This window comes from Somniosus microcephalus, chromosome 1 (genome assembly GCF_052327205.1).
Source record: "Somniosus microcephalus isolate GS21.2 chromosome 1, FLI_Smic_1.0, whole genome shotgun sequence".
In the NCBI taxonomy this organism is placed as follows: domain Eukaryota; kingdom Metazoa; phylum Chordata; class Chondrichthyes; order Squaliformes; family Somniosidae; genus Somniosus; species Somniosus microcephalus.
Window position 1 is genome coordinate 328,289,236 of NC_140987.1, and position 16,452 is coordinate 328,305,687.

A 16,452-nucleotide genomic window follows, 5' to 3' on the forward strand; every position below is an offset into this window, starting at 1 on the left:
GCACAATTTACCTTTTGTAAATCAATGTTGACTTTGTCTGATCCTGTCACTGTTTTCCAAGTGCTCTGCTATTACATCTTTTATAATGGACTCTAGCATTTTCCCCACGACCGATGTCAGGCTTGTAATTCCCCGTTTTCTCTCTACCACCTTTTTTGAATAGTGGGGTAACATTAGCTACCCTCCAATCCATGGGTACTGTTCCAGATTCCATCGAATGTTGGAAGATGATCAGCAATGCATCTACTATTTCTAGGGCCACTTCCTTAAGTACCCTAGGATGTAGATTATCAGGCCCTGGGGATTTATCGGCCTTCAATCCCGTCAATTTCCCTAACACCATTTCCCTACAAATACTGATTTCTTTCAGTTCCTCCCTTTCATCAGACCCTATACCCCGACATCTCTGGGAGGTTATTTGTGTCCTCCTTTGTGAAGACAGAACCAAAATGTGTATTTAATTGGTCTGCCATTTCTTTGTTCCCCATTATAAATTCCCCTGATTCTGACTGCAAGGAACCTATGCTTGACTTCACCAATCTTTTTCTCTTCACATATCTATAAAAGTATTTACAGTCAGTTTATATGTTCCCTGAAAGCTTACTCTCATATTCTATTTCCCCCTTCTTAATTAATCCCTTTGTCCTCCTTTGTTGAATCCAAAACTGCTTCCAATCCTCAGGTTTACTGCTTTTTCTGGCCAATTTATATGTCCTCACCTTGGATCTTAGGCTATCCCTAATTTCCCTTGTTAGCCACGGTTAAGTCACCTTTTTTGTTTTATTTTTATGCCAAACTGAGATGAACAAATTCTATAGTTCATCCATGCAGTCTTTGAATGTTTGCCATTGCCTATCCACCGTCAACCCTTTGAGTGACATTCCCCAATCAATCCTACCCAACTCGCACCTCATACCATCGTAGTTTCCTTTATTTAAATTGAGGACCCTAGTCTCTGAGTCAACTAATTCACTTTCCATCTTAATGAAGAATTCTTTCATATTATGATCGCTCCGACCCAAGGGGCCTCATACAACACGATTGCTAATTAATCCTTTCTCATTACATAATACTTAGTCTAAGATGGCCTGATATCTGATTGGTTCCTCGACATATTGGTCCAGGAGACCATCCCGTAAACACTCCAGGAATTCCTCCTCCACAGTATTGTTACTAATTTGGTTAGCCCAATCTATATGTAGATTAAAGTCACCCATGATGACTGCTGTGCCCTTATTGCACGCTTCTTTAATTTCTCTTTTAATGCCATCCCCAACCTCCGCCTTACTGTTTGGAGGTCTATAAACCACTCCCACTAACGTTTTCTGCCTCTTGGTATTTCTCAGTTCTACCCATACAGATTCCACATCATCAGAGCTAATATCCTTCCTTACAATGGTGTTAATCCCCTCTTTAACCAGCAATGCTACCCCACCTCCCTTTCCTTTTTGCCTATCTTTCCTGAATATTGAATACCCCTGCATGTTGAGTTCCCAACCTTGGCCACCCTGGAGCCATGTTTCCGTAATCCCAATCAAATCATATTCGTTTACCTCTATTTGCGCAGCTAATTCATCCACCTTATTACGAATGCTCCTCGCATTAAGACACAAAGCCTTCAGGCTTGTTTTTTTAACGCTCTTAGACCTATTAGAATTATTATTTACTGTGGGCATATTTGATTTAAACCGTTGATTTCTCTGACTGCCACTTATTTTTTTCTCCTTCCTATCTTTTGCTTTTATCCTTGTTTCCCTTTCCTCTGTCTCCCTGCTCAGGTTCCCAACCCCCTGCCATTTTAGTTTAAACCCTCCCCCAGAGCACCAGCAAACACTCCCCCTAGGACATCGGTCCCGGCCCCGCCCAGGTGCAGACCGTCCGGTTTTTACTGGTCCCACCTCCCCCAGAACTGGTTCCAATGTCCCAGGAATTTGAATCCCTCCCCCTTGCACCATTCCTCTAGCCACTTATTCATCAGAAATATCCTTCTATTTCTACTCTGACTAGCACGTGGCACTGGTAGCAATCCTGAGATTACTATCTTTGAGGTCCTATTTTTTAATTTACCTCCTAACTCCCGATGTTCAGCTTTTAGGACCTCATCCCATTTTTTACCTATATCGTTGGTACCTATATGCACCACGACAACTGGCTGTTCACCCGCCCCTTCCAAAATGTTCTGCAGCCACTCTGAGACATCCTTGACCCTTGCACCAGGGAGGCAACACACCATCCTGAGTCTCGTTTGCGGCCGCAGAAACGTCCATCTATTCCCCTTACAATAGAATCCCCTACTACTATAGCTCAACCCCTCTTTTTCCTCCCATCCTGTGCAGCAGAGCCACTCCTGGTGCCAGGAAGTTGGCTGCTGCTGCCTTCCTCTGATAAGCCATCCCCCTCCACAGTATTCAAAGTGGTATATCTGTTTGAGAGGGGGATGTCCACAGGGGACTCCTGCACTACCTGCCTGCGCCTACTACTCTGTCTGTTGGTCACCCCTTCCCTTTCTGCCTGTGCAACCTTTGCCTGCGGTGTGACCAACTGCTTAAACGTGATGTCCACGACGTCCTCAGCATTGCAAATGGTCCAGTATGTATCCAATTGCAGCTCTAGCGCCGCAATGCGGTCTGCCAGTAGCTGCAGCTGGACACACTTCCTGCACACATGGTTGTCACGGACACACTGAGATGGGAGAGAGAGGGAGAGATGGGAGAGAGAGAGAGACTGGGGGAGAGAGAGAGAGACTGGAGGAGAGAGAGAGAGAGAGTGAGGGGGAGAGGGACAGAGAAGGTGAGGGGGAGAGAGAGAGACTGGGGGAGAGAGAGAGATTGGGGAGAGCTAAAGACTGGGGGAGAGAGAGTGAGATGGGGGAGAGAGACTGGGGGAGAGAGAGAGAGACTGGGGGAGAGAGAGAAACTGGGGGAAAAGCGAGAGACTTGGGGGAGAGAGAGTCTGGGGGAGAGAGAGTGTGAGATTGGTGGAAGAGAGAGGGCAAAATGGGGGGGAGAGCGAGAGAGATTAGAGGAGAGAGAGACTTGGGGGAGAGAGAGAGAGAGATTGGGGGAATGTGAGAGCGAGACTGGGAGAGAGAGAGAGACGGGGAGAGAGCGAGAGACTGGGGAGAGAGCGAGAGACTGGGGAGAGAAAGAGAGACGGGGAAAGAGAGAGAGACAGTGGAGAGAGAGAGGCTGGGGGGGAGAGAGGGAGAGACTGGGAGAGAGGGAGAGACTGGGAGAGAAGGAGAGATGGGAGAGAGAGGGAGAGCCGGGAGAGAGACGGGAGAGAGAGAGAGAGATGGGAGAGAGAAAGAGAGATGGGAGAGAGAGAGAGACGGGAGAGAGAGAGAGACGGGAGAGAGAGAGAGACGGGAGAGAGAGAGTGAGATGGGAGAGAGAGAGAGAGAGATGGGAGAGAGAGAGACGGGGAAAGAGAAAGATGGGGAAAGAGAGAGACTGGGGAGAGGGAGGGAGAGGCTGGGGAATAGAGAGAGACGGGGGAGAGAGAGAGAGACTGGGGAGAGTGAGGGACGGGGGGAGTGAGAGAGACTGGGGGAGAGAGAGAGACTGGGAAAGAGAGAGAGGGACTGGGAAAGAGACAGAGAGACGGGGGAAAGTGAGAGGCTGGGGGAGAGAGTGACAGGTGGGGGGAGTGAGAGAGACTGGGGGAGAGAGAGAGAGAGACTGGGGATTGAGAGAGAGAGAGACTAGGGGAGAGAGAGAGAGAGACTGGAGGAGAGATAGACTGGCGGAGAGAGAGACTGGGGGAGAGAGATTGGGGGAGAGAGGGCGACTGGGAAAGAGAGAGACTGGGGGGAGAGAGAGACTGGGGGGAGAGAGTGACTGGGGGGCAGAGAGAGAGAGAGACTGGGGGAGAGAGGGGCAGACTTGGGGGGAGAGACAGAGTTTGGGGGAGAGAGAGAGCCTGGGGAGAGAAAGAGAGCCTGGGGAGAGAAAGAGAGCCTGGGGGGAGAGAGAGAGAGCCTGGGGAGAGAGAGAGAGAGCGAGCCTGCGGAGAGAGAGAGAGCCTGGGGAGGGGGAGAGAGAGAGAGAGAGAGTCTGGGGGGGGAGAGAGAGTCTGGGGTGGTGGGGGGGAGAGAGAGAGAGAAAGACTGGGGGAGAGAGAGAGAGAGACTGGGGGAGAGAGAGAGAGAGACTGGGGGAGAGAGAGAGAGACTGGGGGAGAGAGCGAGCGAGAGACTGGGGGGAGAGAGAGAGAGACTGGGGGAGAGAGAGAGAGACTGGGGGAGAGAGCGAGCGAGAGACTGGGGGGAGAGAGAGAGAGACTGGGGGAAAGAGTGGCAGACCTGGGGGGAGAGAGAGAGATTGGGGGAGAGAGAGAGAGAGAGACTGGGGGGGAGAGAGAGCCTGGGGAGAGAGAGAGAGACTGGGGAGAGAGAGAGAGAGACTGGGGGGAGAGAGAGAGACTGGGAGGAGAGAGAGAGAGAGAGACTGGGGGAGAGAGTGCCTGGGGAGAGAGAGAGAGCCTGGGGAGATAGAGAGAGAGAGAGAGAGAGCCTGGGGGTGGGATGGGTAGAGTATGGGGGTGGGGAGAGAAATTGAGAGACTGGGGGAGAAAGAGAGAGAGACTGGGGGAGAGAGAGAGAGAGAGATTGGGGGAGAGAGAGAGACTGGGGAGAGAAATTGAGAGACTGGGGGAGGGAGCGAGAGAGTGAGAGAGAGAGCCTGGGGAGAGAGAGAGTGAGAGAGAGACTGGGGGGGTGGGGGAATGAGAGTCTGGAGGGAGGGAGAGAGAGAGAATGAGAGACTGGGGGAGAGAGAGAGAGAGACTGGGAGAGAGAGTGAGAGACTGGGGAGAGAGAGTGAGAGACTATGGAGAGAGAGAGACTGGGAGAGAGAGAGAGACTGGGAGAGAGAGTGAGAGACTGGGGAGAGAGAGTGAGAGACTATGGAGAGAGAGAGACTGGGAGAGAGAGAGAGACTGGGGAAGTGAGAAAGAGACTGGGGGAGAGAGAAGAGACTGGGGAGAGAGAGAGAGAGACGGGGAGAGAGAGAGAGACGGGGGAGAGAGAGACTGGGGAGAGAGAGCGACTGGGAAAGAGAGATGGGGAGAGAGACTGGGGGGAGAGAGGGAGACTGGAGGGGAGAGAGAGAGTCGGGGGAGAGAGAGAGAGAGACTGGGGAGAGTGAGCAAGAGACTGGGGGTGGAAAGAGAGAGACTGGGGGGAGAGAGAGAGACTGGGGGAGGGAAGGGCAGACTTGCGGAGAGAGAGAGAGTAGGGGAGAGAGAAAGAGAGACTGGGGGGGAGAGAGAGAGCCTGGGGAAAGAGAGAGAGAGACTGGGGGTGGAGTGAGAGAGAGATAGAGAGAGCCTCCGTGGAGAGAGAAACAGAGTTAACGTTTCAGGTCTGGGACCCTTCATCAGAAAGAGACTGGGGGAGAGAGAGAGACTGGGGAGAGAGAGAGAGAGAGACTGGGGAGAGAGAGAGAGACTGGGGAGAGAGGGAGAATGAGGGGAAGAGAGAGAGTGTGGAGGAGATGGAGAGAGTTGTGTATTGTGTAACCTTAGCGGCACACTATGTTACAGCTTGCCATAAACAGAGGGACAACCACTAAATATAAAAAAAGAGTATATACAAATTATATGAATGTATATTTATACAGTCAGGGATATATCTGTTTATACACTGTATGGATAGATCTGTATTTTTGTGTACAACCATGAATGTTCTTCGATGCTTTGGCAACATAAGATGTACCTTGTCATGCCAATAAAGCGATTTGAATTGAATTGAATTGAATTGAGAGAGGGTGAGGGGGAGAGAGAGAGAGACTGGGGGAGAGAGAGAGAGACCATACCTTGGGGCCAAATATGTAACAACATGTCACAACCTGAGGACTGTTTAAAATTAAGACTGTTTAAAATTAATATTGAACGTACCAAATGAAGTACAAAGACTGTTTAAAATTAATATTGTTTAAAAGTAATATTGTATGTACCCAACAAATGTCAAATCGATTGACACCTACAGAATGTTGGAAAACTGTACCTTTTTGCTATGTAAGCTTTGGCAATATGGTTCTCTGTAAACTTTCATGCCAATAAAGCATTTGAATTGGAAATTGGAATTGGAATTGGAGAAAGAGACGGGGAGAGAGAGAGACTGGGGGAGAGATAGAGACTGCGGGGAGAGAGAGTGAGATGGGGTAGAGAGAGAGACTGGGGGAGGGAGAGAGATACTGGGGGAAAGCGAGACGGGGGAGAGAGAGAGACGAGGGGAGTGAGAGACTGGGGGTAGAGAGAGATGGGGGAGAGAGCGAGAGAGAGACTGGGGAGAGAGAGAGACTGGGGGAGAGGGGGGCAGACATGGGGGGAGAGAGAGCCTGGGGAGAGAGAGAGAGAGAGAGAGAGATGAGGGGGAGAGAGAGAGACTGGGGGGAGAGAGAGAGAGAGAGAGAGACTGGGGAGAGAGAGCCTGGAAAGAGAGAGAGAGACTGGGGAGGGGGTAGAGAGAGTCTGGGGGGTGAGAGAGAGAATGAGCCTGGGTGAGAGAGAGAGAGAATGAGAGACTGGGCAGAGAGAAAGGGAGAGGGAGAGATGGGGAGAGAGAGACTGGGGGAGAGAGAGACTGGGGGGAGAGAGAGAGGCTTGGGGGAGAGAGAGACTGGGGGGAGAGAGAGAGGCTGGGGAGAGATAGAGACTGGGGGGAGAGAGAGTGAGATGGGGTATAGAGAGACTGGGGGGGGAGAGAGATACTGGGGGAGAGAGAGAGACTGGGGGGAGAGAGAGAGACGGGGGAGTGAGGGACTGGGGGGGAGAGAGAGACTGGGGAGAGAGCGAGAGAGAGAATGGGGGAGAGAGAGAGACTGGGGGAGAGAGAAAGAGACTAGGGGAGATAAAAAGAGACTGCGGGTGAGAGAGAGAGACTGGGGAGAGAGAGACTGGGGAGAGAGAGTGAGAGATTGGGGGAGAGAGAGATGGGTGGAGTGAGAGACTGGGGGCAGAGAGAGACTGGGGGGAGAGAGCGAGAGAGAGACTGGGGGAGAGAGAGAGAGAGACTGGGGGAGAGGGGGGCAGACTTGGGGGGAGAGAGAGAGATTGGGGGGGATAAAGAGACTGGGGGGAGAGAGAGCCTGTGAAGAAAGAGACTAGGGGGAGAGAGAGAGACTGGGGGGGAGTGAGAGAGAGACTGGAGGAGAGAGAGCCTGGGGAGAGAGAGAGAGAGAGCCTGGGGACAGAGTGAGAGAGGGAGACCTGGGGGGGGGAGAGAGAGGCTGTGGGGGGAGAGAGAGAATGAGAGACTGGGGGAGAGAGCGAGAATGAGAGACTGGGTGAGAGAGAGAGAGAGCCTGGGGAGAGAGAAAGGGAGAGGGAGAGACTGGGGGCGGTAGAGGGAGTCTGGGGGGTGGAGAGAGAGAATGAAAGACTGGGAGAGAGAAACTGGGGGAGAGAGAGAGAGTCTGGGGGTGAGAGAGAGAGACTGGTGGAGAGAGAGAGAGACTGGGGAGAGAGAGTGAGCGAGTGGGGAGAGAGAGTGAGGGACTGGGGAGAGAGGGATACTGGGGGGAGAGAGAGAGATGGGGGTTAGAGACTGGGGGAGAGAGAGAGAGACGGGGAGAGAGCGAGCGAGAGACTGGGGAGAGAGAAAGAGACTGGGGGAGAGGGGGCAGACTTGGGGGGAGAAAGAGAGATTGAGGGAGAGAGAGAGTCTGGGGGGGAGAGAGACTGGGGGAGACAGAGACTGAGGGAGAGAGAGTGACTGGGAAAGAGAGAGATGGGGAGAGAGAGACTGGGGGAGAGAGAGAGAGACTGGGGAGAGAGAGAGAGATTGGGGGAGGGAGGGGCAGACTTGGGGGGAGAGAGAGAGATTCGGGGAGAGAGAGAGAGTAGGGGGAGAGAGAGCCTGGGGAGAGAGAGAGAGAGACTGGGGGAGAGAGAGAGAGTGGGGGGAGAGCGAGAGAGGGAGAGAGAGAGACTGGGGGAGAGAGAGCCTGGGGAGAGAGAGAGAGAGACTGGGGGAGAGAAAAAGAGACTGGGGAGAGAGAGCGAGACTGGGGGTGAGAGAGAGAGACTGGGGGGAGAGAGAGAGACTGGGGGTGAGAGAGAGACTGGGGTGAGAGAGAGAGACAGGGAGAGAGAGAGAGTGAGACTGTGGAGAGAGAGAGAGACTGGGGAGAGAGAGTCAGAGACTGGGGAGAGAGAGTCAGAGACTGGGGAGAGAGAGTGAGAGACTGGGGAGAGAGTGAGAGACTGGGGAGAGAGAGAGACTGGGGGAGAGAGAGAGACTGGGGGAGAGAGAGAGACTGGGGGAGAGAGAACGAGAGACTGGGGGAGAAAATGAGCGAGAGACTGTGGGGGGAGAGAGAGAGAGACTGGGGGAGAGAGAGAGAGACTGGGGGAGAGAGAGACTGGGGGAGACAGAGACTGAGGGAGAGGGAGTGACTGGAAAAGAGAGAGACGGGGAGAGAGAGACTGCGGGGGAGAGTGAGAGAGACTGGGGAGAGAGAGAGAGACTGGGGAGAGAGCGAGCAAAAGACTGGGGGGGAGAGAGAGAGAGACTGGGGGAGAGAGGGGCAGACTTGGGGGGAGAGAGAGACTGGGGGGAGAGACAGCCTGGGGGGAGAGAGAGAGAGACTGGGGGAGAGAGGGGCAGACTTGGGGGGAGAGAGAGACTGGGGGGAGAGACAGCCTGGGGGGAGAGAGAGAGAGACTGGGGGGAGGGAGAGAGACTGGGGGTGGGGGCGAGAGATAGAGAGGGAGAGAGAGAGACTGGGGGAGAGAGAGCCTGGGGGGAAATAGTGAGAGAGAGAGCTTGGGGGTTGGGAGATAGAGAGACTGGGGTGAGAGAGAGAGACTGGGGGACAGAGACTGGGGAGAGAGCGTGAGAGATGGGGAGACACAGGCAGACCCGGCTGCCAAGAGAGGACAGGATATGCTCTCACTGCAGTCAGGGAGTGGTGGAGACAGAGATGCACTTCCTCACAGCTTGTGGAAAATATCAGGGCATCAGGGAGAATTTCTACCCCAAATTCACAAAAATATGCCCTGAATTCAGAAATTTGAATGACGACCAAAAACTCCCATACCTACTAGGGGAACAGAGAAATTGTGTAACCTTAGCGGCACACTATGTTACAGCTTGCCATAAACAGAGGGACAACCATTAAATCTGAAAAAAAGAGTATATACAAATTATATGAATGTATATTTATACACTCAGGGATATATCTGTTTATACACTGTGTGGATAGATCTGCGTTTATGTGTTCAACCATAAATGTTTTTCGATGCTTTGGCAACATAAGATGTACCTTGTCATGCCAATAAAGCGATTTTGAATTGAACTGAATTGATAGAGACTGGGGGAGAGAGAAAGAGACTGGGGGAGAGAAAAAGAGACTGGGGAGAGAGAGACTGGGGGTGAGAGAGAGAGACTGGGGGAGAGAGAGACTGGGGAGAGAGAGTGAGAGATTGGGGGAGAGAGAGACTGGGGTAGAGAGAAAGAGACTGGGGGAGAGAGAAAGAGACTGGGGAGAGAAAAAGAGACTGGGGGAAAGAGAGAGACTGGGGGAGAGAGAAAGAGACTGGGGGAGAGAGAAAGAGACTGGGGAGAGAAAAAGAGACTGGGGGAAAGAGAGAGACTGGGGGAGAGAGAGAGGGACTGGGGGAGAGAGAAACTGGGGGAGAGAGAGAAAGATACGGGGGAGAGAGAGACTGGGGGAGAGAGAGAGACCCGGGAGAGAGAGAGACTGGGGGAGAGAGAAAGACGGGGAGAGAGAGTGGGGGAGAGAGAGAGACTTGGGGAGAGAGAGAAAGATACGGGGGAGAGAGAGACTGGGGGAGAGAGAGAGAGACTCGGGAGAGAGAGAGACTGGGGGAGAGAGAAAGACGGGGAGAGAGAGAGAGACTGGGGAGAGCGAGAGACTGGGGAGAGAGAGAGAGTGAGGGGGAAAGGGAGAGAGAGAGTGAGGGGAAAGAGATGGTGGAGAGAGAGAAAGACTGGGGAGAGAGAAACTGGGGGAGAGAGAGAGATTGGGCTGAGATAGAGACTGGGGAGAGAGAGAGTGAGATGGGGCAGAGAGAGATTGGCGGGGAGAGAGACTGGGGGAGAGAGAGTGACTAGGGAAAGAGAGAGAGACTGGGGAGAGAGAGAGACAGGGAGAGGGAGAGACTTGGGGGGAGAGAGAGACTGGGGAGAGAGAGAGACAGGGAGAGGGAGAGACGGGGAGAGAGAGACTGGGGGGAGAGAGAGACAGGGAGAGAGAGAGAGACAGGGAGAGAGAGAGAGACTGAGGAGAGAGAGAGACTGGGGAGAGGGAGAGACTTGGGGGGAGAGAGAGACTGGGGAGAGAGAGACAGGGAGAGAGAGAGAGACAGGGAGAGAGAGAGAGACTGGGGAGAGAGAGAGACTGGGGAGAGGGAGAGACTTGGGGGGAGAGAGAGACTGGGGAGAGAGAGACAGGGAGTGAGAGAGAGACAGGGAGAGAGAGCGAGACTGGGGAGAGAGAGAGACTGGGGAGAGGGAGAGACTTGGGGGGAGAGAGAGAGCGAGACTGGGGGGGAGAGCGAGAGACTGACTGGTGGGTTACTGGGACTGCTTTTAAACATAAATATACATGCATAAATAAATATACACTTGTTGATCTTCTGTGGCATTGCAGGGGGAGTCAATCCCAATGTAGTCTTTAGGTGATGTAGGATTAGAGAGCAAAGATAATGGGACTAGAACAGGCATATGTAGAGTTTTTATATTTCCATTACAACTTCCTATGTCCACACTTATGATGGAAAGTGCCTATGTAAAGTTGTCACGCTGTAATGTCCCTCTAAATGTAGCATTGCAGCACCTTCACTCTTGCAGCATGACTAATTTGCATAGGCAGTTCCCATTATGAATGCAATGGAAAAGGTTGAGAGGAGGTCTACATAGGCATAAGATTTTAAATATAGCTTAATAAAACTAAAGCTTTGTGAGCTTACTAAAATGAGATGATATAGCTGCTGCTTACAATGTTGGTTATTCACAGTTCAGCTGTCAGGTTAATGACTGAGTTGTGAGGGCATTTCTTACTGCAGTAAGATAACTGATAAGTTATTTGTGATCTATTGATAACATTGCTTTATGAGGCCTTAAAGTATTTAGTGTGAAGCATCAGGTTTGAGTCTAACATTTGGCAGAGAGGACTGAATGACAGCAGTGCGACAGATAAGATGATAACAGGGCAGTCCTGCCTGTTCTGTGTTCTCTAACTTGGCTTCTTTTCTTCCTTCTGCTTTATTGCAGGACATCACGCTGAAATAATGAACAGCAAGCTGGTTGAGAACCAGGACATCTCCTTGGGGAGCTGCACATGGCCTTTCTGTACATACTCCCATCATCCCCCTCCTACCACCTCCACAGTAAGCCTACCACAGCCTACATGCTAACCAAAACCAAAATGATGGGAATGGCAAGAAGAAAAACAAAAAGCACTATAAAAATGTCAAGTAAATTTACATACTCCTGTTAGACACTACTTATGTGTAGTAATTAAATGAGGTATACTACTTCCTATATCTCATTGCTGTAATACATTTATAATCAATTCATGGTAATGGTGTAAAGCATTTTCAACGTATGAAGACTGTTGGTTTAATGTATATTATCAATAGAAATTGTTTATCCGTCTGGATTTTTATGTAAGTGTTATCTTAACTGAATGTTAAGTTTACATTGGAATAAAAAATAGTTTTGTTTTTAAGGAAATGTCTTTCGTGGAGCAGGTTCCCCAAGAGCCTCCTATTTGATCATCACGTTTCCTATTTAATCCTAATTACAAACAAAAAAATTGAATGTTAATGAGAAACAGGACAAAAATAATTGAAATAGAGAGTGACACTGAACTCTTGTCCTTATTGCGTATCCGATTTCCAATTATGCCTTGTCTGTGTAACATCAAATTTTATAAACTTATAATATAGCCAAATTGAACGGACTTGTTTTGTATAGCAATATCTTCAGTGTAAATATTGATGCAAGCTTCAGAAACACACGCTTGTGATATTAGCTAGCTATGATCAGGAGCCTGTGAATGGGCCGTGCAGTACTCAAACTATATAAACACTTCATCTAGAAAATTCAAAATCTTACACAGAGGCTATTTAAGAATCACTATCTGTGTAGACATATTTAAAAAAATGTTTCAACTAACTTATATAATTGACAGATATGTGCTGGAGTCAATCTATCACATTGGCAAGTTACTGAATAATTGTATCTAAGGACCTCGTAACCCAGTTTACAGTGGAGAGAAGACTGACCTTTTTGTTATTGGCATGCTTTCTACTGCAAATATTTTTGTCCTGTTTTTCTTTCTGAACTGTTGTGATGAAATAGGTCTGGCTATTGGGGAATGGCCTTGCACGTGTTTGTGTGTTATCTCATTATATTGCTGGTCAGAACTACTTCCTTCACACTGTGTTCCAGTGCCTGAGAGAAAGCCGGGTGAGCGTCACTAAGCTGAATGAATATCGTGTACTGACGGTATTAAAGGGGTCCTGGTTCATTGAAGCTATATATAAAACAAAAAACCCACGCTTCGCGCTATCACCTCTGCGCTTTGCTGTCAAGGTACGGGATGTGCTCTCTCGCCACGATAGACCCGAATGGAGACCTGTGTCACAGGGCAGCCTGACTGACACTCGGTTGCTGTGGCCCTGCACTGCTTTTGGTGGCATTGGCTAGGAATAGACATCTTCAGGCTACAGCCCAGTAAAGCGGCGGAATGCATTTTAATTAGGACGGGTGCCCAATGTTCATTCCTTTCCATTGGGTGAGCGGTTTGAAAACGTCTGAGTTTTGGAAACAAAGGGAATAACTGGACCCCGCCTGATCCCCATCCTGTTGAGAGAGTCGATTAAAACTGACACTGCGAGGCAGCTCATCTTCCCCTCCATTCTGGCCCTCGTGATCCGAGGATCTGCTTTAATTTGGCTTCGGTCTGGGCCATATTCAAGACGGTGCCATGAAATGCGGTGCAGGCTCAAGACTCCATCTCGGGAGATCCACTGGTGTCAGAAGCTGTTGGGACATCACTGCGGCTGTACGCTCGCGGTTTGACCAGTGTGTGTGTGTGTGGGGTTGACACAGGGAGGAGGTTGCCGCTGAATATAAAGAGGTCTGCAACCGGAACAAGTCCACCAGCTTCAGTGGAACAATCCTTTTGAACTGGCCCAGTACTCCAAATCATCAGATTTTTTAACCTCCCAAGTCATTCACACCACCATCCATTCCCCAGCCTACATGCAAGGGTGTGTAGAATGTGCATCTGGAACTTAAAATAACTTCCTATTTCAAGGAAGGTCAGAGGTTCTTGTTGATAAAAAAGACAGAGGGAGGATTTTTAGGGTAGTTTAATGAGGTGCCACAGATGTTTTAGCGCCACTGGCAGATTAAAGAGAAATGGTTAAAAAGGGTTAAAAGGAACGAAAGCTCAAAGCACTAAGTGTCGCCAAATGCAAATGAAAACACAGGCAACAAAAAAAACGCCATTTCTGAAACCGCACTAAACAGAAAACAATACTAAATGTGCAATGATTTATTCCAATGATTTGTTTGATTGAAAAAAAAGGAAGTCGTCAGACTATAAACGTCATTAGCTCGTGTGCATTCTTCATCACAGTCACGTTGTGACTCTAAATAAAGAATTTTCCTGCATCACCGAATCATTTATTGGTTGTCGGCCGCTGGCTATCACGGGGCTGGGTGGCTGGAGCCTGGGGCCAGGCGAGCTTTCAGCGGCTCCCGCCGGCTCAGTCCGCGCACCACCCCGAACATCTCCATTTTACATCATCCAGAACTCCGCTATTCTTTTGTTTAGTTTTCGCAGCCTTATGCAAATGATATGCAAGAAATCCTGTATCTTGGATAAAACGGGTCACACTGAGGGAAAGTGGGAAGAAGAGGGTAGAGGACAGAAACAGGGATTTTTTTCTAGTCGGGCTGGCCAAAATTAATATTAACCTTCCGTTTCCATCACAGCGAAAAAAGTGCAACACAAAGCTAGGATAACGATGGTAATCACACCAGCGCTTTTACGCGCGACTGAGATGATTATGTTAAAATGGCAAAGTCATTGTTACCAGCCACATGTTCCATTAACTACCTGGGAATTTTAGTTAATGTAGTTTGCAGCCTCTGTTAGTGTATCTGACAGGACTATATAGTACTAAATTTCTTCACCCTTGTGTGTTTCACAGTACTGTACGCTGAGAACGAAAAATCTATGGAGAAAAAAGTTCCATTCCTCTCAGAAGGATCAGCGAGATATTGACTTGATTTAACTGTGTGCCTGTAAAAGGCCTTAGACACTATAATGGTTTAAACGATATAATCTATAGAGGTTTGAGCCGATAGCCTAATCTAAATGTAAGTACATAACAGCACACAATGTACTATCAGTGATAAGACTCAAGTCTAAACTTTTCACTTTCTAACACTGATTGCTGTAGTTTCTCTACTTTTTATGTTGATTGCTTAGTTTTAATTACAGTCAATTAGGAACTAACGATTTAAATCTGAGGGAGTGTTAATAAAAGTTTGGTTTTAACATTTGTATTTGAAACCATTTATTAATTCATTAAAAGTCATTTATTTTAATGCTAACCTTCACTGGGATATGGTAAAAGTTTAATACAATACATACCTAGTTTGTGTAGTTTACATTTTAGAACAAAATTAACTTTGTATGTAACTCTTACAATGATAGATTCATTGTTAACTAATTATGATATTGAGTTGTTGCTGTGGCAACAAAACTACAACATGGCTACCTTTGTATAAATTATTTGTGAATTTTCACTTGTAATTTTTAAAAAAAGAACATCGACATGGACTTTTAAAAAAGGTACAGTTAGACACGCTCAGGCAAAGAGAAGTGATATCCTTTGACTATTGTGAATACCCAAAGTTCCACTTAAAACGTACGTGAGACCTTAATCTGTGTCTGTACGTCCCTTTCTCAGTCAAAGAGGTTTACAACACATGGATTTAGAACCGGGTTTTATAACTAGTTAAAAGTGTGCTACAGTGTTGTAAAAAGAAATTCTGAGAATGCTGCAGTTTAACTGATTTGACCTGTTAGTGTGCGATTGTGTGTGACACATCTTTTTTTTTGCACTTATGTACATAGTTAATGAAAGAAATATTCAGATCTTATTTTGAATAAAAAAAGGACTGTGTTAAATACAGAAAAGTTTGTTAAGGTAAATAAGGTCGGCATCGCTAAAGGCTTTGGAAAAAAAATAGAAACGAGGAACGGTTTTTGCTATAAAACTTATCTGGAAGCATGATGGCGCTTTGCTGGTGAGAAAAGCTTTGTAGTTTGCCATAGCTTTACTGTACAATGAATGAGAACAACACACTCAGTTCTAGAGTTTGGAATCAAGCCTTCAGCAGCCAGAAACCATCCTACTGTTGAAACGCTCGAAACAGTAAAAAAAAATATTCAAACCAATTAACCATAAACACACAAAAAAACAGATGAATTGCAAAAGATAAAAAAAAAACAATCATGTTACACTGATCTCTAAGGTTCAAGTTCTATAATACTGTACACAGATGCAATCTGACGGTGGAAGCCTACTGATTTTGTTGCCATGGCTGCTGTACCCTAGTAGCTGAGGGGATGAGTATCCCTGCTCGTGGGTTGCTGCAGAAACCTGTAAGCAGGGACCTGTGCGTTTATTCATTTAATGTGTAGATTGTTGTCACTTTCGAGGCTCGTCCTGCACAGGAGGCAGTTTTTTATTTTTTTGCGTCTGAAACCCCAGTGGTTTGAAATCTCTGTCCACAGACTAGGGAGTAAATAGTTACCTGTTGTGAAGGGTTGTGTTTGTGACGGCTGGGATGGGTCAGAATATGACTTCAACCTCGCACTTAATCTGAGACCCCCCCCGCCGCCCCCCCCCCCCCCCCAAATTGTGCAAAAAAATTACATTGGAATGACTCGACCTGATGTGACTGGAACATCAAAGCAAGGTCCCAAAATCGCATAGAAGTTGAAGCTGTTCATCCCCTCAACTGCTATAAGCAAGATAGTAGCTTTGAATTTCTTTTCTCTCTAGATTGCTGCCAGATTAGCTCGCTGTAGTGCTTGTACGTGCTTTAGATAAGATGTGCTGTATGCTACATATTTCAGTATTTTACTTATATTGCCATTGTTTAATTTCTGACCTTTTAAAAAAAAATAAAGTGCTTAAAATGGTGAGCCGTGTAGATTTATTTTACGCTCACTGACATCAGAGTGAAACAAATGCAAGATTGTTTTTGTTGTGAGTGTACTAGTCTGTGCAGAAACAGGCTGCATAACCGCACAGATTCAATCCCAAACTGCTTCGTGGGTTTAAATGATGCTGCACCATTTCGGTGTCTGCGATTAATGGCAGTCATGGGGGTAGATCTTGTCTTCTGGGCAGGCGGCCGGTGGTGGAGCCCCTTTCAAAATGGTGCCAGCC

The 16,452-nt window shown here is 48.3% G+C and overlaps 1 protein-coding gene across 20 annotated transcripts in view; it reads left to right on the top strand.

Moving 5' to 3' along the window:
* Positions 1-16,203, top strand: part of LOC147124899 (muscleblind-like protein 3) — an 834,930-nt gene extending 818,727 nt beyond the window's left edge. For all 20 annotated transcript variants that reach the window (XM_085994439.1, XM_085994420.1, XM_085994428.1 and 17 more), the window contains one exon: positions 11,243-16,203. The gene's annotated coding sequence lies outside the window, so the exon portion shown is untranslated. The remainder of the gene's footprint in view (positions 1-11,242) is intronic.
* Positions 16,204-16,452: the final 249 nt, after the last annotated feature.